This window comes from Aythya fuligula, chromosome 9 (assembly GCF_009819795.1).
Source record: "Aythya fuligula isolate bAytFul2 chromosome 9, bAytFul2.pri, whole genome shotgun sequence".
Lineage (NCBI taxonomy): Eukaryota > Metazoa > Chordata > Aves > Anseriformes > Anatidae > Aythya > Aythya fuligula.
In genome coordinates, this window is record NC_045567.1 from 23,765,133 (window position 1) to 23,788,492 (window position 23,360).

The 23,360-nt window shown below is 36.7% G+C and overlaps 1 long non-coding RNA gene across 2 annotated transcripts; it reads right to left on the reverse strand.

The window, feature by feature from the left end:
• Positions 1-2,630: 2,630 nt before the first annotated feature.
• Positions 2,631-21,694, reverse strand: LOC116492731. 2 transcript variants are annotated; one of them, XR_004253621.1, is made up of 4 exons: positions 21,634-21,694; positions 17,000-17,126; positions 10,355-10,409; positions 2,631-2,806 (listed from the first exon to the last, which is right to left on the reverse strand). It is a non-coding gene; the product is annotated as an uncharacterized LOC116492731 (long non-coding RNA). The 2 variants fall into 2 exon arrangements; XR_004253620.1 differs by lacking the exon at positions 21,634-21,694 and adding an exon at positions 20,810-20,963.
• Positions 21,695-23,360: the final 1,666 nt, after the last annotated feature.

The following is a 23,360-nucleotide window of genomic DNA, read 5'->3' on the forward strand; positions in this document are numbered from 1 at the left end:
GCATTTTAGCCATTAGTAACAGAGTTTTCCTAAGGGTTTCTGGTACTGTCTTGCAGATTTGCATCATCTTTTCCCTGACCTGAAGGAGGACTGAACATGCAGCTTTTGAGGCTCTGTGACATTGGTCAGTCTTAGCAGTATTATAAATCTGTCCTGCTATAATATTTATATATATCAAACTTCAATTAAAACTTAATTAAAATTCCCAAATTTAACAATGATGACATAATCACAAAACCTGCATCAATGGCTCCTCCATAGTCTCAGACCTTTGAGTCTTTGGAGTTTGAATTCAAAGGAAGACAAGTCAGCTGAACTGAATTCAGGATTAGTAGTGGATAAGTTTGAGGACAGTCCAGTTTGCCTGGAGCAGTTTCAAAAGCAAACACTTTTTAGTCTCCATGTTGTTTATAGCCAGTTTGCTGTGATTGTTTGCAATTTCTCTTTTCAGTTATACAGTCTGATGGGCACCAGCCTTTTATTTCACTTCCAAGCTGCTCTACGCTGTGAGCATGTTCACAGAGGTCATGAACTCCATAGCTGTGATTATGATGGCTCTTTATTTCATTAGTGTTTGACAACTGTTTTTTCATAAGATAAATATTTTTAGTTGTCTGAACAAAGGCACTTATGCATAACAGGGTTCAACATTTCTGTGACTAAGCTGCTTTTTTTTTTTTTTTTTTTTTAGGTTAGCTGTTCAGTTATGGAAAAACAACAATTTTTCACTGGTGGTGAGTCAATCATACCACAAAATGCATAGTTAATGTTTAGGATTTTTTCATAAACTGTTCATCAAACACTTGTGAATAATGAATGCATAAGCTAGGATTAGACATGATATGTAAATTTAGGGCTCAATTCATCCAATAACTTATTTATCAAGAACAATTTGAGCAGTACTACCTAAAAGCATCAGTTTAGTTCTCCATTAATAGACAGTTGAACTTTCTGACTTTGTGCATAAGCATATGCAAAACACAGGCATGAACATACAACCCTACCCCAGCCCTGCTGCTGAGCCTTGCACCCACCTCCTACAGCCGCAGAAAACAAAGGGCACCTAGCCTCATATTTCCACCCCAAAATTGTCCAGAAACAATCACATTACTGCTAGTGGAAATGAAATGGCACATTTTGCATACTCCTTACAACTATGTTCGGTATGCATCTTGTTTTCTTAAGATATAATCTATCACAGTGTATTTGCACCACCATATCCAATATTGCTCCAGTGTAGCTAAGGTTCAGTTATCATTTTCATTATAAACATTTGCAGTGGGTTGGAATAATTTGTTCTAGAGCATATCAAGCTGTCTGCTCGGACGCATTAAATTTTTCCTCCTTGAGATTGATTTAAATCCTATAAGATATTTTTGTAGAGCAGCCAAAAATAAAAATGCATAATTCCCAACTTTTTTTTTTTTAATAGTTACACTTCAGAAGAGAAACCAAAAAACTTATACATAAATTATTAATTGGCAATTCTCACAAAGGAAATGCAAAATAAACAAACAGTGGCTTCCTGTTCAGCTGATTTCAGGAAACTGTCAAACTTCTGAATATTGTAATGCAGATGGTCTGCACCACTTCAAAATTTTCAATAATTAAAATATTGTTATTGCATTTAGAAAAACTGAACAATTAAAACTACATGATCTAGTTAAGTTATATATTGCACGTGTAAAGTGATCATGTGAATCACTGTTCACTTAGGCAGCAACATGTCTAAAACTATTTTGTTTGCAGTTCATAAGAAAAAGTTGAAACTGAGAACATTTCTACAAATCAAACATCTTGTTTAAAATGTCAGTCTGCATCAAATGAAATATTTTGTCCAGAATTTGACAAGTTTAAGTAAGATTTGTATCTCTGTTGGGTTGTATTTGAAACCAAAATTAATTTTGAACCAGAAAACCAGATTACTTTGCTTTGTAAAATGTCAGAGTATTGCTTTTTTTGCAACTGTGCTGCCAAAAAAATAAAAATAAAGAAAACAAGAAAAAAAAAAAAAAAGAAAACTAAAAAGGTTGCCGAAGTAGAGTCTTTTGTGAAAAGAGGCTGCAGTTCTGTTTTTTACTTTTTTTTTTTTTTTTAATGAAAAGAAAAGTGACTGTTTGATGTGTTTCACCTTACTACATTGTTTTACCTGTAAGGCTCAATAAAGTTGTGGAGTCACCTCAGGTAGCCAGCTCCAACAGTCACTTCTCCTCATTAGCTGACCTACGCTCAAAGTACAACCTGTAGCTCCAAGAAGTGAGAACTAATACGTTCACACTGCGAGGTGGTGTGGGCAACATTACCTCCATCCTTCTTTGGGGGAGGGAAGGAGGAAGTTAAAGTCACTTGAGAGTTAACGTTGCTATCATTAATTTTCTGTGTGTGCACTTTACTCATACAGTCAATTTGTCATTGAAGGGTATAATTTACTCTTCTCTTCACAGACTTTTGAACAGCAAAGGAAAAGACTTCAGCTATTGCAAAGTGTGCAATACTGATGATAAGGCAGAAAAATCAGAGTTCTTCCAACCCTCCCATCACTTTGAGCCCTTTATTCCAGCCAGGCTCTAAAGGAACTTTCCATCAAAGCCAGAAGAAACCTATATACAATTTCAAACCTTCATCTGACCTCTTCTTTCCAAAGGGTTATACCTTAAACCTCTGGGTCCTTCCAGCTTTCTTTTTTCCTGTTGGAACGTTTTCAGGTGTCCTCTGTACCCCCATGCAGCTCGGAGCGGTGGCTTTCACGTCAGCCATCTCCTGCTCTGCTGGGAGCCCTTGCAGACAGGCGGCTTGCTGACCTTGCCTTCAAACACAAAAGACAAAAGAGAAGGGATAAAACTAGCTGAAGCAAGAGAAAGAGTTGTACAAGACAGCAGAGGAGAGAGTGAAAGACCGCAGCGACCAAGTATCGGTGAAAACTGCAAGTTACAGCAAAACACACTGCACAAAGAGCATTTTAACCCTATCTCTGCAGCACAAGCAAGGAGAGCTTTTCTCCTTGTGATAACCTAGAATAGATTTTTATACACCAATGAATTATAAATGTATTATATTATACTCTAATTATTGTGAAGTGCAGGCAAAACTGGGCTAGAATAAAGATGTTATTTCCATTAAGAGGAAAACAAAAAAACTCCCAAATCGATAGCCTGTTAGGAGAGGCTTTAGAAAGTTTGGTTCTCTAAATATGGAGAAAACTGACCTTGAAAGTAGTAGAATCAAGGAAAATTGCTTAAAAGTATTGCCACTCAAAAAAAAAAAAAAAAAAAAAAAAAAAAAGAGTATTTTTTTAATACCTACTCAGCCTTACAGCTGAACCACACTGATTCCAGAAGACAACTTTCTGATATCATATTTAGCATAGACACATTTCTCCCATATCTCAGAAGACATAAAAAATAAATAAATAAATAAATAAAAAAATCTTATGAGTAAAAATCTTTGTGAACTGTTGTGGCCATATATCTGTCTTAGTGTCTTCTAAAAGTAAATCCATCTCTAAGAGCACAGGCTTATGGACATGTTTAGAAATTGCATCTAAATTTGAGCATTGATAATGTTCAAATATGAGCATAATAATCGAGTTCATAATGATGAGCTCTCTGTATTATTGACTGTCTTTTCCTTTTACCACCAGAGTTAAGTACCATTTTTGAGTCTGAATGCAGTTTGATTCTCTGCAAAGTTTATTTCCACAGTTATAATCCACATTTTTCATTTGTAAAATCAGTCCATGGCTGATTATATTCCCATTAGGGAATATAATAAAAAGAGGATACACAGAGGTGAATTTTAGCTTTCAATTTATTTAAACATTTTATTATCATTATTTCTCTGAAATTCACATTGAGAGAAGACTTTTGAGGGTGAATCTAGTTTTCCTGACATAGCAGTTACTCTGAGTTCTGTATTATTTACCCCATCCTTTGAGCCATCACACTCATATTGTGGTTTCTGGAGTCACTCTGCCTTATTTTTACCTTGTATGACTTGAATTGGAGATGCTGCATAGTACAGTCTTTGCTGAATGCTGCCAGAGGAGCAAACACTGGGATCATGAGGAGCCCCAAGAAGGGTGAAAAGGGGTTTGTCTCCCTCAGCACAGCAGAGCTGTGTGCAGAAACACCTGTGGTTAAGGGTGGAAATTCATCTGGAATAGTTCCTGGACTACATGCATGTGTACAGATATGTGCACGCACATGCAAGCTTATATCTGTCTGGTTTCTGCCATCTTGTCATAGGCATGCAAATTTTTCGTCTTATTTAATGAACACATAGGTTGGCTAGTCACCCAAAACCCTTTTAAGTCAACAGGAGAATGTTTGCATTTAAAATTGAATGTTGTCCTTTCAGAGCTTTTACTGAAAATTAAGAGACACCATTCATAGAAAAAAAATAATAATATAGCTTCAGAACAAATAAATAAATTTACTGAAACAAAGGTGAACAAAGTTGTCCAACATGTAAGTATTCAGATGAAGTTTTCTAACCTCCTTGAATGCTGACCTTCAAAATTACATGTAACCATCTGCTCCTGAAATCTATATATTTCTCGAGATGAGGGAATGGGAGTTCAGAGCATGAATTTCCTAGGGGCTAGATTCTGGGGGGAAGCATAACTAGGGAAGCATGACCAATAATTTCCCAGCCTGAAAATCTCTGGAGTTATCAGCAAAGATAGTGAGGAGAGGCTTTATGATGTGGAGGGCATAGCTGATTAGAAAACTCACTTTAAATGGATGCTAAAACAAGGAGAGAAGGATCTTGGCTGGCACTCAAAATTTAAATAGAGCATAAAAAGCTGTTACTTTATTATTTCACGAGAAACTAAAGGAAAGTAATCAAGAATACTTGTGTACAACTTATTGTAGTAAAGAAAAATAGAGGGACTGTAATTCAGATTTTGGAATCCAGCAGTTTTATGAACTAAAGCAGTAATAAATCCAAAAATAACAAAATGGAACAGAATTTAGGAAGCTATTTTAAAACAATTTGAATTACACAGTGTATTAGTGAATGTTGGAAAAAAAATTATGTATTTTTACATTGCTGCAGTTTTTGGTTGAGTATAAAAAATAATACAATAATAATTTAAAAAAAAATAAAAAACAGGAGAAAACAAGAAAGTATAACTCCTGGAAATCACAATTACTACATTTTGTAATGGCAGCGTATATTTACAGTATTCATTACACAATGATAAAATTGTTGCAGGTCTGTAACTACTGTCTCTTTTGAACCTGTTTTTTGAACTATACACGCATTTCCTGAAGGCTAATAACAACCCGTGGTAAACGTATCACACACAGATGGCCCTGATGTTTTATCAAGACACAGTTTTGTTCCTTTTTTCTAAGTACAACTGTATATTTTGCTATTTCCTGCCTCTGTTGTGCCGCAGGATGTTATGTTCCAAGGGGAAACGTCTTATACAGGATCACCTTTGTTATTATTTATTATTTATGCAGAAGTGCAGACAGGCATAAAGAGTGCTTAAATAAAAGGTCCCTCACAGAGGAACGTACAAGCTGGAGTCCCAAGACTGCTGACTGTGCTTACCTCCAACACCACAAGCAGCGTGGGGAGGCAGTATACACTGAAATCAGTGGAAAAAAAAATGTTAAGCTTGCCTTAAAAGGTTTTCTCTTTCTACCACCCCTTGTGCTAAAGGAACAAAGGAATATCCCAACTGTAACTCAACTGAACTCACACACTGCCTTTGGGTAAATGCTGTGTGTGCATCTGACCTCTCTTCACAGAGGTGGATTGGAACAGGAGGAGTTAACTAACTTGCCTTACTTTATGACAACAGCATGTCAAAAGCAAGGAGTGTATCCCAGGTGCATTGTTTTGCTCTCATGTTTTAATCAGAAAGCTCTCAATCAAGATAAACATGCGGGTGGATAGGCAGGTCTTGCACCTCTGGCGGTATTTCAGTCTGTGCAGGGAAGGTGTAAGACTTCAAACAAAATTCTCCTCTGATGTTGGTGGTAGCAGTCCACACCTCATTTGACATGTGTAATTAGTACCTCAAGGTGCAAGGTAGCGAAGAATATTAGCTACAGCCTTTATAAGAGAGAACAAAAGACCTAGAAATATGCTTATATTTAGCCTTGATGTACTTTCATTTTTTAAAGCAAACAGAAGTAAATCACTATGAATAGATTTGGAAAAAAAAAAAAAAAAAAAAAAAAAAAGTAGACCAACCAGAGCTAGCAAATCTTAAGTAAAGGAGCAAAAAGGATAGATATTTTCCTTGTACTTTGATATCTTACCTTTCATCCCTTACTCCTTATTAACCTCTTCAACTCCTATTTGACCTATGTTTCCACTATACAGCTGTCCATGCACAAGGTTTTACTTTTCAGCCTGTAACTGGGTCTATCTATCCTCCTGCACTGGAGGAACGTCTTGCAAGGCATCCCTGCTCCTTCCTAAAGTGACTCAGCTGGAAGGCACATGGCTGCGGGTATATTCCACAACCTTGTTTTCCAAAAGCTTCCACAAGCTTTCAACATAAAAAGGACCTGTCCTGTCTTACACGTGGGGTAGGCAGCTGCTTTTCCCAAAAATGCCAGTGAAAGGGGCAAGCACAATTGTCTAGATTCCTCCTCCTCTTCTTGTTTTTGTACCGTATCACTAGTTTTGCTATAACCAAAAGAGGACAACAAATGATAATCTCACGCAAACAGAAAGTGAACCCTACAAAACCCATCAAGAAGCCAAAAGTTGTAAGATTGATTTGTCTTACATTGCTCAGCCAGACAAAATGGCTTAGAGACATTCAAGGACCAGCAAGATCATAAGTCTGTACTTTGTTTCAGCAATCTTTTTTCATTCCTAGAAGGATATCTGCTGTATCTTAAGATTTAGAAATAAACTTTTACAAATTTTATACTTCAAAAATAAACCTTTACAAATTTAATACTTCACAAACTGTGTGAGACTTCCACTAATAGTTATTTCTTTCTGGAAAAACAACATTCCTGTATTAATGGTGTTTGATTCTCTACTTTCAAGTTGCAAGTGAAAATGGGAAAAAAAATAAATAAATAAAGTGATGAAATAAGGACAAAGAAAATTTAGGCTGAAAACCAGCTTCTATCTCTTAACAGACAGCTATAATAAAATTTGAAATAACAGAGTGGTCAAAACACTGGAAATAAGCTACAGAGAACAACTTTTGCACTGACAGGAGATGAACTTGAAACTGAATAGCTTTCATCCATTTCTAACTTCTGATCATACCAATAGAACAAGGAGAGGGTGTGGATATCAAAGAAAATTGCTTTGGGGAATTTAGTCTCACTATTAGTTCTTTATCCCCAAGGAAGTTGTTATGAAATGAAAAACACCTCCTACAGCTGCCATAATGATAAAATGAAAAAGAAATACTTATTTGGAAGAAAATGTATGTCAGATGTTTATACAACAGTAGACAATAACGTAAGAAAGCCAGATTTGTGTAGATAGAAATGACTCTTGTGCAACTGGGGACCAGCAGGAACCTGTTACAAGCCATATATCTTTGTTTAAGGATTAATTGCCACCTTTCAGCAATGCAGGGCTTCCATCAGTAGGAAGCTTGAAAAGAGAGACTCCTGAAAGGGAGTATTATCCTTGTGATGTCCCAGCTGTTTCGGAAAGGTAATTGAGCCTTCTTGAAAGAAAAGGAGCTTCTGCAAGTGGCACTGCAAGTAACAGCCTTTCATGCATCAGTAGTTCATTTCCGTTGAAGTATCGTGCCATTAGCATATAGGGATATTTATTATATACAGAATATCAAAACAAGGCGACTTCTAAGAGCTTACCTTGGAAAAAAGGAGCTCAGATTATCTGGAGGGGAAAAGGAGTGTTGGCTTCTGTATTAAAGTGCATACTAAAATATAATGGGGTTTGGAGAAAGGCAGAAAATCACTGAGAAGATGTTCCTGAACATTTTTTGGGTATTCAATAGTTTTTCCTACCTTAGGGCTAGATTGTGCCACCCGGGGCCAGGCTTTTATAGGGCATGATACTAATTGTCCCAGATTTCCACTGTGTGACCATACAATAAACTGGCTGACGACACTGGAGCTTTTACAATGACAGTCTGGTCCCCTTGCAAAGCTATGGCAGTGACATTATTGTCAGCATATTTTTCCATATCCACATCCCTGTTGTGCAAGGGGAGCATACCCTGAAAAGCTGCAGGACAACAGGAATACACTCCCTGTAAAAAAGGATAAGCAAACAAAAATAAAAATCTTTCTTGTTCTCCTAACCTCTCATATTTTTAAGAAACAGACCTCCCATGGACATGGTGCAGAAGACAAAAAAGCAGCAAATGCTTCAAACATAGCTAATTTACCTAAGCCAAAGACAGAAAACTTGAAGTTAAATAAGGGACTGAAAAGGAAATATATTTTTAGCATTTCACAGTTTGGTGCTTTCATTTAGAAGAACACCCCTTTCAGAAATATCTCGAAGATTTATCTGGCTAAGAAGTGAAGTCACTCAGGCTCCCAGCGATTTTTACAGCAGTAAAACTGCAATCTCTTTCCTGACACTTTTATGACCAGAACCATCTCCTTTTCACCTTCTTTTTGATCCTTTCTGCTCCTTCACTGACCTCAGCTCAGTACTCACTTAAGATGGAAGCAAAGGTATGACTGTACAGGTCTGAGCTCCACCAACTCCTTCACCTTCCTGCTGCTGTCTCCAGTATTCTTGCTGCTTGGATCTCCAGTCTGAGAGTATTTTTGGATGAAATCTAAGTGTCAACTGTGTCAACTTCCTAGACCTTGAAAATGCTGTATGTATTGGGTTGAGATTAATCTCTCTCGCTTGACTCCCCAGGGAAGGCAATTTAAACCTCACATCACAACAGATGTGTATTGGATTCCTCACTATCCATGCCAGCTTCCTGTATAAGTACCTTAATTCACTTTCCATATGCACTCCTCCCTGCTGAAATGAAAGACAAGATAAAAGGCATAGAGATGACATGTGGTTTTGTGACCCCAGCTCCTGTGAAGAGCTAAGAACTGGACCACGACCATAAACGCAGTTAACATGAGCAACTGAACAGCAGTCATATTATTTACACAGCTGCTAAGAGCCTTGGCCTTCAGATGGTATATTGAATTTAATATTCCCTTATGCAGATATGTAATCAATTTTTAAGCTCAGAAATTTAATATCTCCCCACACCGGAGTAAATTTCCTGTGTTGCGAAGACTGCAAGGATGAAATTTGCAGCCCATATTCCAGGCACTCAACTGTCATTCTATGGCCCACTTTATTGAGTTTTACTTATACCCAAATTGAACTAAAGCCTGAAACCAAGTGACTTTTAGTATCCTGTTGACAGTGAAGCAGAATTTTTCCTTAGCCCCATCTTAAATCATGGAGTAGCTTTGGTTGGAAGAGATCACCTAGTTCCAACTCCCCTGCCATGGGCAGGGATGCCACCCACTAGGTCAGGTTGCCCAGGCCCTCATCCTACCTGGTCTTGAAAACCTCCGGGGATCGGGCATTCACAGTTTCTCTAGGCCACACATTCCAGTGCCTCACCATCTTTACAGTGAAGAATTTCCTCCTTATATCCAATCTAAACCTGCCCTCTTTTAGTTCAAAGCCATTACTCACTACAAATGTACCATAATTATCAGTTGACATATATTTATAAAAAAATATTAACAGTGCATTACATTTTTATAGTAATTTAAAATCATGCTGTTGTAAGTGAATAAGCAATCAGTTTGTCACTCCACAAAAAGCCAATATGCACTAATATTGCTCATCTCCCTGAAGAGAAACATCTATTAAATTCTTCACTTTTTCTGTGCAAAAACAATTCTGGAAACATGTACAAATGTTCTTAAATACAAGTCCTGTGATTCTTCTAAGCACTGCATATCATTTTGAGAAACATTTATCTATCACCCTCCCATATTTAGTTACAGTTATCTTCAGAATAGTGATTTGGAGTGAATGAGTTATACATGCCCTATGGAAAAAAAGAATTTTTCAGAAATGTGTTGCGGAGAACTGAAGTGTAGGATATAAAACACTAAAGCTATGAGATATTGCACTGCACCTTTAGAATATGGAGCAACGAAGCAGTAATTTAGAATTAAATACCACATTTAGCATGCAGTGTATTCAGAGTAACAACTCAATAGTATAATGCAATAATAACTCAATAGTGTAATATCCAATACATTTCTCAGTAATGAATGTTAATGATTAACCTGTTTATAAATGGTTGAAAAAGAAACCACTATAAACTTTGGCTGTGGTAGTCAGCAATGATGCATTACTCATATTATTTCCCACAAAGAAAGTTAATTGTTATTGTGCATTGTACCTGAAGTCCTCAGCAGAATATTTTTGTCCTCAGTATTTTGTAGGAGTAGAAATTTCTGGAAAAAATAAAAAAATAAAAAATTTTGCTGTATTCTGATTTCATACATGGCGCTGCTTTGTTTTAGAGAAAGTTATTTCCAATACTGCTTACCACCCACATGGGAACCAACTATTCAAAAACAGCTCCCTGGCTGTTTGCAGCCTGATTCTGCTCCCTCTGAAACCCTCTCTGTATCCAGATTTAGGATAAAATTTGCAAAAATTTTTTTTAGAAATCATTTTATTAAAGTGGTAAAATTCCAGTTTATCCTCATTACCAGAACACCCAACAGCCAAACAGACAGTTTAGCAATGACTAACATCTGCCCAGTGCTGTTATTTCAGCCTTTTGTCTTTTTAATTGGGAAATCGCTTTATGTATGAAATAGTTTTTCTGCAGCTGACTATGTACTTTCTGTATGTGGTGATCTTTGTGAAATTTGGGCTAAAATCTGTATATTGGTCTACGAGGAGCATCTGTTAAGCTTTTCAGTCATTTTCCAGCCCTGTTTTTCAATGTATACCTTTTCATATCTTATCTGTCTATACCATGCTGCATTGCCTGCAGGTCTTCCTGCCTCCCTCCCCTTACAACTTGTGAACACATTGACTTGTTTCAACCTAATTGATTGCTAAAGATTGCTTTTAGGTAAAGCCTAAAAATGATCCTAGTGAGGTCAAGACTGAAACTGTGAGAAAATGTTTACAAGAAAAAGTCTGTAGGACTTCATACATGCTCATGTTCATTTGGCATTTGGGAACCCCAGTATAGCTTTCCATGTGAACCATCCAGTATGATCACCAGCCTCCTGGTGGGGGGATGTGCCATGACAAGGGGGTTGTAGCACCCACTGCCCTTCTCCAGTCACTGTGAAATTTCCAAAACCTGGGTGCTTTTGCAGCTTTGGAGTGTTTTCTTATTTAGGCAAATAGGGTGTGTCATTATAGTGAGCCATTGTGTCAGAAGACTCAAACCTTTCCTCCCATTCCTTGTCTGCACCTAGTTAAACACTGGCATGGCCAATATCATATTATGGCTCATGTATATTTTGGAATGGAGAGGATCTAAATGATCATTTCTTGAACTATTCCTGCTTCGTTTTCTACAAATCAGTCCAGGCTTTTCATTTGAGATATGAGAAAATCAGTAAACAGCTACAATGCTACATTTCTTCAAGCTCCTGAGAGTAAAAACTTTTTCCTATTACATCTTTTTGTGTAACAATAAACTTATTTCTTAGGCAGAAGGTGAAGGGGAAACTGAAAGCAGAACATTTGGTCTTTAGACGAATATTTAAAAATAAATAAATAAATAAATAAAAACTAACAAGGATATTACCTGTTCTAATTTTTCTACAATGGGAGATTCTATTTACAGAGTGCTAGAAATGTAGTAAATCCAAAATCGAGTTTAGTACAAAGACAGTAATGTCAATGAAAGCTGAAGTTATGAGCACTTTTTTCACAACTGTTTCTTCTTGAAAGTCATATGAAGTACATAAATAAATACAATGATATAAGGAAAACAACCTAAAAGATAAAACTTTCCAATCATCTACATTACTTTGTTTGATCCAAAATGAAATGTGAAGATCTGATTATAAAAGGCAAAAACAATTATTTCAATTACTAGAAATGAAACCCTTTAGGGTAGGGAATCACTTACCTACAAGACAATTTCCACTGGTTTGCCATGGGAACACGAACACCATGGGCACATACCATGGGTATAGCAGTGTTGTTTCTTCTGCTGGTAGAACATTGGCAGAATACTGCCAATGCTTCCTAGTTAGCCAGAAGTACCACATCAGCCGCCTCCCCTGGGAATGGGTTATTACACTGCTTCATTGCTAGAAACATCCATACTGCACTACCACATTTTCTGAAAGTTTCTGTAATAGAAATCCTTATTCCTGTGAGCCTGCTCTTTTTTTTTTTTTTTTTTCTTTTACATCCTTACATTTAAATAAAGTCCTCGGATGATTCCATTGCAATAGCCTTACACTTCACACTTAATCCCTTGTCTTCCTGCCGACTGCTGCACAGGAGAAAGTATTTGGAATTCAATCTTTAAATTTTTATTTCCACAACCTCTTTTTTTTTTACTGAGCATGTCAGTCCATTGCTTCCAATTCACTGTGCTATTTCTGCAGTTGGCAATATTCATGTTTTTCAACAAGGGTATGGTCTCTGTACAAATAACTAAACACAACTCCAATGATAATGATGTTTTCCTCTTGCCATTTTTCACATGGGGTGAAGGTGAGCAAGTAAACCAGGTAGTTTTGGCAAAAACAAATTCCTAAACTCATGACCTAGCAAAAGCACGTCAGTGTATCTTAGCATAGCTGGAGGAAGATCCTGTGTGATTTATAATAACAGATACAGAACAACAAACAAAACATTATATAAAAAAAAAATGTTATCATTAATTTAATGTTGTTATTTATGAATACCTATGCAATGCTCATAACTGTTTATCTACTCAAAACAATATCTCTAATTACTTTAACTGCTCCACAGTTTTATTTCATTTTTTAAATTCAGGCATGAATTTCAATCAGGTTTTGTGATTCAAGTAGGTGGGAGGAAAACAGATAAACAGTCATTTTTCATGTGTTATTTATGCAAATATACTACTCTAACCAATAGACACACCGTTTACAGACAATGCCTTACTCTTCCAAGAATGCTAGGAAATGCTTATTTAACTCTATCTCATCTGCAGGTCAGATCTGCATCAGTGTTTAAAACAGCTTACTTAGCTCAATGAAACAAATTAAGTGTACAATTTCTGCACTAGTCTTATCCATGGCAAAATATAATAGCTTTTTACACAAGAGAATATAGAGAACACATATAAGTGCGAGGAAAAACATTGCCTTTTAAAGGGCTGTATTAATCTTTTTCTCGGTGCCCATGGATCAAAAAAGAAAGGATTAAAATACTCTCAGTGCTCCCTTTCACACTAGAAAAAGTATGGAAACATTGCAAATGACAGAGAGCCCAGCACAGGCCCTCGAGGCACTGCTTTGTGGTTGGCCAATGATTTTCTCCTCACTATTTTTCAGCACAATGCTGTCTCTTGGAAGGCCACTTGTAGAATTTGATTACATTCTTTTGGAATGGGAAACATTTCTCAGTAATAATGGAAAATGAAATAGAAAATGAAATTGCTGTTCTGAAGAGTTTATAATCTCAGGACTTAATTGTGTGATGGTAAATGCACATAAATAAATTACACACTTGTATTTAAAATCCCTTGAAATCATCAGACAAGAAATGAGTTTGTAGGTTATAAGTTTTGAGAAAATGTGGCAGACACATACACCTAAACAGTGACATTACTGCTGGTGGCAACCATCCAATATGTTCAGGAAATTTGCAGGAACTAAAGCAGCTGTTGGCCTTGAAGCAGGAGCTTTTTCTGACTGTCATCATTTACCTTGAAAATGACTGTTTTGGAAACCTTTTCAGTGAAAACTGCACAAAAATGTGTAAGCAAAAAATCAAGATGATCATGAAAGAAATATGTAGCAGTAATAACACATGCGATTTAAAACTAATAATAAATATCGTTTTTACTGTCTAGGATAAAACACTCTACCCCTAGCAGTAGATGTAAACCAATTACTAAAGAAACTGAGATTAAAGATGTTTCTCAAAAATAAGAAAAAGTCTCATGTGATAAGCAGCTCTTACTTAATTAAAATTCTTCTTCTGAGTCTTCTCTAATGTAGGAAATGCAAACATTTTTTGTTGATATTGCCAGGGGACAATCAAGGACATCATTTATTTCCCCCTTCATCCCCATTACAGAAATTGTACTGGTACCTCCGGGTAACATTTGTCTATCCTGATCTCTTCTGCCAATTGAAGGGGCTTCTGCAACCTGACTAAGAAGATTAAAAAAACCCTTATCTAATTCAAATGATGTGTTCTTATACTCAGAAAGGTCCAATTCCTGCCTGAAACATCAAAACCACCAAGGAGAAATGGCCTCAAAGGGCAGAGTTACACAAACAAGGATGCAAACTCCTTTAACAATTTTAGAAAATAATCAGAGGGACAGCTATCAAAAGGGTGCCTTGCTGGAGATAAAGAAATAAATTCATAATAATAATAATATTGACCTCTTTTCCATATATTTCTAATTTGTGTCCCCAAAGTTAACTATATTCAAGATACTGTCTTTCTCTCAGGGCTTCAGGACAGCTCTGCCCACAGAAGGCAAAAAAAAAACATACCTTAACCTTTACCTTTGAGAATGGCAAGATATAGGGCTAGGTGTCCAGGGGGGCTATTTCCCCTTCTTCCTAGACTGAATGCCTCCTTTACTTCCAGAGGATATGTAAGACTGCACAGGTTAGCAAATATTTCGGAATACCCGTCCCTTCCTCACTGTTTCCAGATTTTATACAAATGAGGCATGGCAGTTTCCCAATAACTAACACAACAGACTCAGAGGCTTTATGTTCTATTTTCTACCTTTCAAAAAAGATGAACTGCTGCCTTCCTTTTATGACCCCCGTGAAAGGGATGATTAACTGAATCAAAACATGTTTCATCAGGTGAGTCTTGGCAGCTGTAACAACGAGGGTTATTTAGGAGCATCTGAAAGTAACCTCATGGAACAATAAAACTCAGCATTTTGTCAGGTGTGTTACTTTACTATAGACAGCATGAATGACTGACACATGAAGGGGTCAAAACACTTATTTTTATGCAGCTGCATATTTGTCTTCACCCTTTAGGTTTTTCTCTCTCAGACTGGTGACATTCCAGATCGAAATGACAATCCCTTATAGTCTCTGCTTTTCTGTCTTACATGTTTCGAAAATTACAGAAATACAATGAGTAATCCACATTTTTAAATAACCATTTTAAACAAAGTGCATATAACAGAAAAATACATATAATGGCTTTATGCTTTACTCTGGTTATACTCTGTTTTATGCAACTGTATTTATAGCAGTTTTCAAGAGTTTATAAAGCCAGAGTGCACTGTACAAAAGAAAAAAAAAATTTGCATTCAAGGCATCAGTTTTCATCATTACTGAGTGCTGTTGAAAGCCCAAACAAATTTGTTTTACCAGTTCAGAAGCATGGCAATCTGCTAAATATAACTTTGTGAGTTGATTTATCTACAAAAAGAAAAAAAAAAAATGGGGAGGAGATACTAGAATAAAATTTATTCTACAGTTTTACATTCCTCCTGAAACATAGGATGCCTTTGAATGGAACACAAAGTGATTCAATTAAATAAATCAGATGAATGTCTTTTGAAATGTATCTCAAGGGGTAAGAGTATCAGTTCTTATGGCATGCATTCATGTAAATCTGAATGTTAGGATGGTCAAGGGGCCTTTTATTATCATTAATTGTTTCATTGTTTGTACTAAATTTTCACTTTGAAAGCCTCAAATGTGAGAAGATCTAATGAAGATCTAAATTTACTAAAACTATTCAGTGTGAATTCATTAATTCAATATCTGTATTCATAGCTCTACACATTAATTCATATTCCAAAGGGATCTGTCAGAATACAGAACAATACTGTGAATATTTTGATGTATATTAATACACTGACATAAAGTTATTTTATTTTGTTGGTAAGAGATGGGTCAACATGAGGCAAAGGTGAATATGACAGAAGTTTTGATGTATAGCTGCCCCCTTTCTATTGTTCTAAAACCAGTTGATTCTGCAATAACAATCAAAAATAACTAATACTAGCTGTCCAAGTAGCATTCAGGTGTTTATAATAAATGCACCCTTAGGAACAGTACCAGGAAATATGTGAAACCAGACAACAGAGTTTTCTCCAAAACTAAAGAATATCCACTCAGCATAGTTAAAATTAATAAATGACATGATCAAGACCTCTGGCTGAAAAGGTTATACAAAATGTATTAAATGTGGTTAATTCTGATATTGACAAATTAACTGTTTGGTTAAAGAATTCTTCTACACTACATTTATAAAGTGCAAACTAACATTTTCTATATTTGCTTCAATGAATCTCTATGGATGTTCCAGGATAAATCTTAAAGACTTTAGGAAGAGTCTCAAAACAGCAGATGAATATATTGGAAGACCTCAAGTTGTAGTATATCCGTGTTTGTTTTTTTTTTTTGTTTGTTTGTTTGTTTTTTGTTTTTTTTTACATGTATTTTAAGCCTGTTTTCTTTAAAGGGCTGATCTCAAATAGTAATGTTCATTCCAACCATTTCAAGAAATGGATTTTAAAAAGCCAATCTTTAAGCACAGTATGAGAAATTATAGTTCTGAAATAACAGAATATAGTCAGGAAAATACCAAGACATGAGTCATGACTCTTACTGGTTGTTAAGTCTACGATCCAGTAAGCTAGATCATAACAAAAATTTGATCCAATAGTAAGACTTCAGAAATCTCAGCTTTATCTGTTTTCACCAGCTCACTGGAGGAGGAGTCATTCCTTGAGATCAATTGCCATCATTGGGCCAAAGAATAGGAATACCTGTAGCAGCTCAAGAAACGTGGTATCTTTGCATTGCCATCAAAGCAAAGAGATCTTTTTGGGAAAAATATGAAATCAAAGTTTGTAAGAAATAGTCACACTCACAATAGCAGACGATCTTATGTCTTCATAGCAAAGCTCAAGCCAACTAGTATCTTCTCTTACTGGATACCAAAACAAGCTGATGTGCAGGTGGGAGTAACTTGCTCAAGGAAGGTGGTCATGACAACACCTGGAAGAGATGACAGAGACTAGAAAAGTGGAAAAAACAGAATATTTTACTGACCATCTCTGATATTACATGTGCTCCTGAGAATGATTGTCCTAGATTTGAGTGTAGCTTTTAGACACTAGGATTATGAGTTTGTTTCTGACCTAAATCTGTTACATTTCCCACTGCTGTAGCACAAATATATCCTTTAATCAATTTTACTTTTGCTGCCGTTCATATTGGGTCTCCCCTGACTCCTGAATTATAAAACATAGCGAGTATAAAAACTTTCCTTCTTTTTACCACAGATACCACCAAAATATATGCAGCTCATCTTTCTTAGTTGTTTGTGATTTGAACGTGCACATCCATTGATTCACAACTAATGTTATAATAATTGAGGTATAATAATTTAAAGTGCCTAAGCCTTTCTTAATTTTTCTGAGCCACACTAAAATAACCTTAATTATCCTTATTCAGTTGTGCATCCAACGCTACCAGATCATTTTCCCTTTCCAAATACATTAACCATTTGATAACCTTAATAAGATGACTGAATGCTTCAAACCAGTTGTTTACACTTACTCGTTAACATTTACTCACTAAAACATATCTTTAATGAGAGTTGAAGCATGTATGAATGTTTTCTATTAATAATCCGAAGCCAAGATGTTTCCGTGTCAAAACCATACCAAAAACCAATTGCTTTTAGTGTTCCTATGAAATATATGAGATACTTTACCCTTTTGGGATGTAACCCAAATGAAATTTTTTTGAGGACAAAAATAGTAAGTGACTTTAAATAAACCATTGTACAGCCATAAGCTAGCATATAAAGATATTGTTTTAATTTGATTTAAATGCTCTGGGAATCTGCTTTCAAATAAAGATTCAGATCTTCTGGTTTACACAATATAGTCTAACATAAGACTAAGCAAACAGTATCACTGCTAAGACAATTTTCCTGCCCTTTCATTGTGGGTTCTTTGGGTATCTTCAACTTTCAGTAGTTTAAATGAGCCATTTTACTATTTCTCAGTAGCCAGAAGCTTGGAGAAGTCCCTTCTGTTTCACACTTATCTGGTTGCTTTAACTCTAAGATCAACCATAACACTCTCTGACTCCAAAGAGCCTGGAAATGTATGTCAGTGTTTAGGGTGAATTTCAGAAATATTTTTTTAAAGTTTGCATACTATGGTTAATAGCTATTTCTGCAATTTCAGAAGAGTATGATTTTCAGGATAGCCTCTTTCTTCTCTGAGACAGCAGAGACAAAGTCCTGGAGAGCTAAGTTTGATCAAAAAAAGAAGCTTAATTGAAAAGCACCTTTTGCAAAATAGTATCTTCTTCCCACATTACAGATATTTTAAAAGACTTGCATAAGGCAAAAATGAAAAGTAAGTAGGGGGCAAGTGAAACATCATTTGGGGTGGGGGTGGGGGTAATTTATTTTTTTTAACCACATGTGTCTCATAGATGTAAGTGAAATTACCTAGCCTTCCAGCAAAAAGAGAGAAAGTTTACAACATATACACATACACACACAAATCAAAGCTAGATAAAGGAAAATCCTTCCAAGAATATTATAGAGTAACTTGAGCACTTATGTTCCACAGATACAGCACTGTAAATCTTTAAATATATGTATACATACATATAATGGATATTTCAGGGCTGTCCTACCTACAGCCCTACTTACAGGAACAAACTTTTATACAATTTTATATGTTCTCTGAACATCATAACGTATTGCACTTTTCACTGATGTTAAGACCAAATTCACATATAACATTGATTGATATATAAAGTATTTTTATGGAAGAGCAGTAGCCAGTCTTTCCTGCTCATGAAAAAGGAGGGGAGAGAAGGCAAGCAAGATACAACAAATTACAAGAGATAAAGTACATCAATCAAGGCAGGCAGCAGTACGCTGATGACTGACAAATACAAGGTACGTATTCTACTACAATCTCAGCACCAGAAAACTCTAAAATATAAAGTGGAAAGTTGCTATCTAATGGAATATGACAAATTTAACACCAGAAAAACTTGAAAGTTGTAGAAATTATCAAGTAGGAAAGGAATAGTGAAACCACATATTACAGGAAACTCTGGTATATAAGATGGCAAGTGCAAGAGGAGATGGGATTGGTATTTGCTGATAAAGTAGAAAAAATATATCAAATCCAGCATCAGCTGTCTTGCAGGAGTAACACACTGTTGTATCATTAGTTTTGTCATAGGCATCGTGTGGAATCAGAGCACCAGTCCGCAAGGCAGCAATATAGATATACACACTGAGAAATAGATGAGGATGGAGAATAGGGAGGAAATCATGGTTACAGGGAAGTCATGCAGCAGAAAGTCACTTTACAATTATATTTGAAGAATTTTTTTTCATCCCACTGCACCATTTTCACTCCCTTCTGAATAGCTAGGCTGAGCCCCTATACTCTTCCGTCAGAAAAATCCTCAGGAGAGCTCTGCTACAAATTAGATCTCACCCTTTAGAGTCAATATTATCTCTGTTTACAGAAAGATCATGTAATATCCCAAAGTCATTAATGTCAATTACTTACATCACACATCCTGAAATACAAAATCATGCTGGAAAGCTATGTCATCGGTGCACAGGAGTTTGTGCCTATGCCATTTCTGTCAGGGTAGTTAATATGTATACATGCACATCATTTCAGCCTTCATGCTATGCTTGTTCTTTGAGATTCAAAAGTGTATGCTCAGTTTCACATTATAAATTGAAATGATAATTGGAGGCGTTCCAAAATACATGCCTGACCAAGCTATCTCAGGGAAAAAGTCAGTGCTGATGAAGCAACAAAGATAATTAAGTCTTGCGAAGACCTCATGTACTAGAGTGGAGTTACTTCTGAGTGTCCTGAAGCTCATCCATGCCTAGCACACATGTACAAATCATACTGTACAATACATATTCCCCTGACACAGCGTTGTGCTGTTCCCATGTGTCCTCTCCTTGGATCCCAGGGAACAGAGACCGGCACCTCCCTGCCCATTTCCCCTCATCAGGAAGCTGCAGAGAAGAATGAGGCTGCCTCTCAGCCTCCTTTTCTCCAGACTGGACAACCCAAATGTCCTCAGCCTCTCACAGGATTTGCCCTCTAGCCCTTTTAACTGCTTTCTTGCCTTCCTCTGGAGGCTTTCAAGCTTCTTAACAGCCATTTTATGTTGGGAAGGCCATAACTGCGTACAATATTCAAGGTGAGACTGCACCAATGCTAAATTTAGTGGGAATGAAAATCAGATATTGTATTTTCCTTTGTTTTTCAGGCATTCACTTACTTATTAACTCATTGCAGGTAAACAAGAGTCAATAAAATTGTGAGTTTTTTTATTTGTTTTGTTTTTTTATTATTATTATTATTATTTTTTAATTGAAACTTCAAGCCTCATCTAATGAGACTAATTTTCTGCTTGTAATTACTAGTTGCTACTTGTCAGAGTGATGCCCCTTGTCTTGAGAGGAGGACTCCTCTGCTCCTCATGCATTGCAGCTTCTTCTTCCTCCATCTGTGGGAACATTCTGCTCATTTTGATGAATTTCAAAAGCTGGCATAAACAGCAATACCATTTACTGTCCTGGCAAAATTAGATTTCATGGTCCAGTTGTCAAAGGAATAACGGGAATCCATTTGTCACATGCAAAGATCTGTCAGTGTGGGAATTACCTGTGACTGTCACAGATGACAAGTGCTAATTAATGTTTTTTTCTGAAGGTGCAATCAGACTGATGGGACCCTCTACCTGTCGGCTTTACAAGAAAACCCCTTTCACTCCTGACAGGTTGCTTCCAGTCTTCAGCTTCTCTTTGGTCTGTAGGAGTCCTACACTTCCAGCCCCAATGGCTACGGCTTCAGAGAGAAATTAAAAAACAACAAAGCAATTCAATGCACCTTTATAAATCACATTGGCAGCAAAATAGAAATGAAATGAGACATACAACAGGATGTGCAAGAGTTCAAAGGACAAAGCACAATGCAATTACATTTGAAAGCATTTGCTGAACATCCCACATTAAAGCACAGACAAAACGCCTTTGCAGCCCCAGCATCTCCCAGTCAAGCCCAGGGAGATGACTGATAGATGAAACCAACATTTTCCTCACGTTTCCATGGCAGCTTTCCCATCAGCCCGATGATCAATGCAGGGAGTCCAATTTCCCAACGTTGTTAATCTTGTCAGAAGTGTTAGCATCCCTCAGGTTTGGCAGCACATTGTCTGCTCCAGCTTTTCAATGACACCTCAGCTATACCGACATGTCCCGTTGAGGACACAGCCCTGTGTGGGTTATGCAGCCCTATGGTACAAAGCCATCACTCTTACACGCACACTTGTCTGACAGATGTGCCTCTCATTTTGGGAAGGACTTATGAGCAATTTCCACGTTAGGAATGTGCAGCTGGGTGTGTTCCCTCACACATATATTGGTCCTACAGTATCCCGGGCTGTCACTTAGGGAACAGGTCTAATTCCTGGGCAGGGCTCAACTGACCTGAAATGGAGCCTGGAGGAGCAGAGTCCATACAGCTGCTGCGGGATCTTCTTGGAGCACCAAGGAGCTGCAGAATGGACAGAAAGCAAAGAGCTGCTGTAACCAATGGTACTAAACGTAAAAGGGAAATCTTTGGTCACAAAATCAGCTACAATATTCCTAGGAGTTTCATAAATGCTAAATTTTCACCTATCTTTAATAAAGCCTTTAAAGTGCCTGTGTGACTAAGGGCTTTATTTTCAAAGCTACTGAGGTGTGAGATTAGTTGTGAGATTTCCAGAAGAGTTTTGGCATCTTTCAGATGTGAGGTTCAGCTTCTGTTGTAATAAAAGTCTCAAGCTTCTGACATGGCTTCACGTGAGCTCACCACTCACTCATCCAATAGATATTTATGCCATGCATCTGTTGGCTAAAATAAATGATTGTGAACTATATCCAGCACCGTTAGGGTCAGCTCAAAACCTTTTTTCCTTTACAACCAGAGACCAAGATGCACAGGCTCATTTCCACTACCAGAGGAATAAGATACCTGGGCATGTTCAAATGAAATTCCAGTAAATTAAGTTCAAGTGTAGTTCACTGTGTAACTCAAAAACACTTTTTCCCCAAAAAAAATCCTTTAAAAGCACTGTTTATCAAAGCCTTCTTTACATGATTATTCGCTTTAATTTTATTTGTACTACCCAATTTATCAAAATCTGTATGTGATTAGATTTATATTTGTGGGAAAAGGCATATAAAAATCATTAAAGAGAGATATCCAATTAATTTGTACTAGATGTAGCTGTTTTAAAGTAAGAGCTTTGTAAGTAGCCAATAATTAAAACAGGAGTGCATTTATTTGCATATCATATTTATCTATAAAAATACCATACGTAAATGGATTTTCATGGTAGCTGAGTCACAAAAGTTTCTTAGCAACTTTATAGTTGCATTCAGATAAATAATCTGACCATGATTCTTTAAGTGAATATTTGATAGTGAGTTACAAAAATGGAGATAAATACAAGGTATGGGAAAATGTGTTGGGACAGATCCTTAACAAATCTGAAACAACATAGCTTGATTGAATTTGGGAGCTGTGCTTTACACCAGCTAAGTATGTTATCTATTAAACACGAGATTAAATCAGAGAAGTAAATAACAGCACAAAAAATTACTATCGACTGAAGTGTGGAGGCTGTCATTTGTAACCTCTTTCTAAGTTTGACCAAAGAATGAGGGACTTCCAGGGACAGAAGCAGATAGGGCACACACATGTAAACAGTATCACTGCTAACAGTGTTAGAAACCTAAAGGTCAACACATAAACATGCAGAAAATAAAGGTGTGCATGGTTTGAAAAGGGTATGTGGAGGAGCTTGGTATCTCATAGCACATTTCTTGGGGTTTTCAATCTGGGTGAAAAGATTCCTCCAGCCACCAGAGCTACCACATCACCTTCTGTAGCTTTTCTGGCAATGCTAATTATGAGCAGATTTTGTTCAGACAATACACTTGCAGGCTGTACTACAATAAAAACTGATAACTAACTCAAAAATTTGTAACAATGTCAGTAATGCTATCTAATGGGAGTTCGGAGTTCAAAATGTATGTTTTGCCTTGTGAAAGTTTCTCCAGATATATTTCTCTGGATATTTCATAGGTTCGAAATTCTGAGTTTCACAATGTCAAATGCATGGTTTAACCCCTCCTCAACACTGTCTCCTCACCACTTCCAGCTGAGC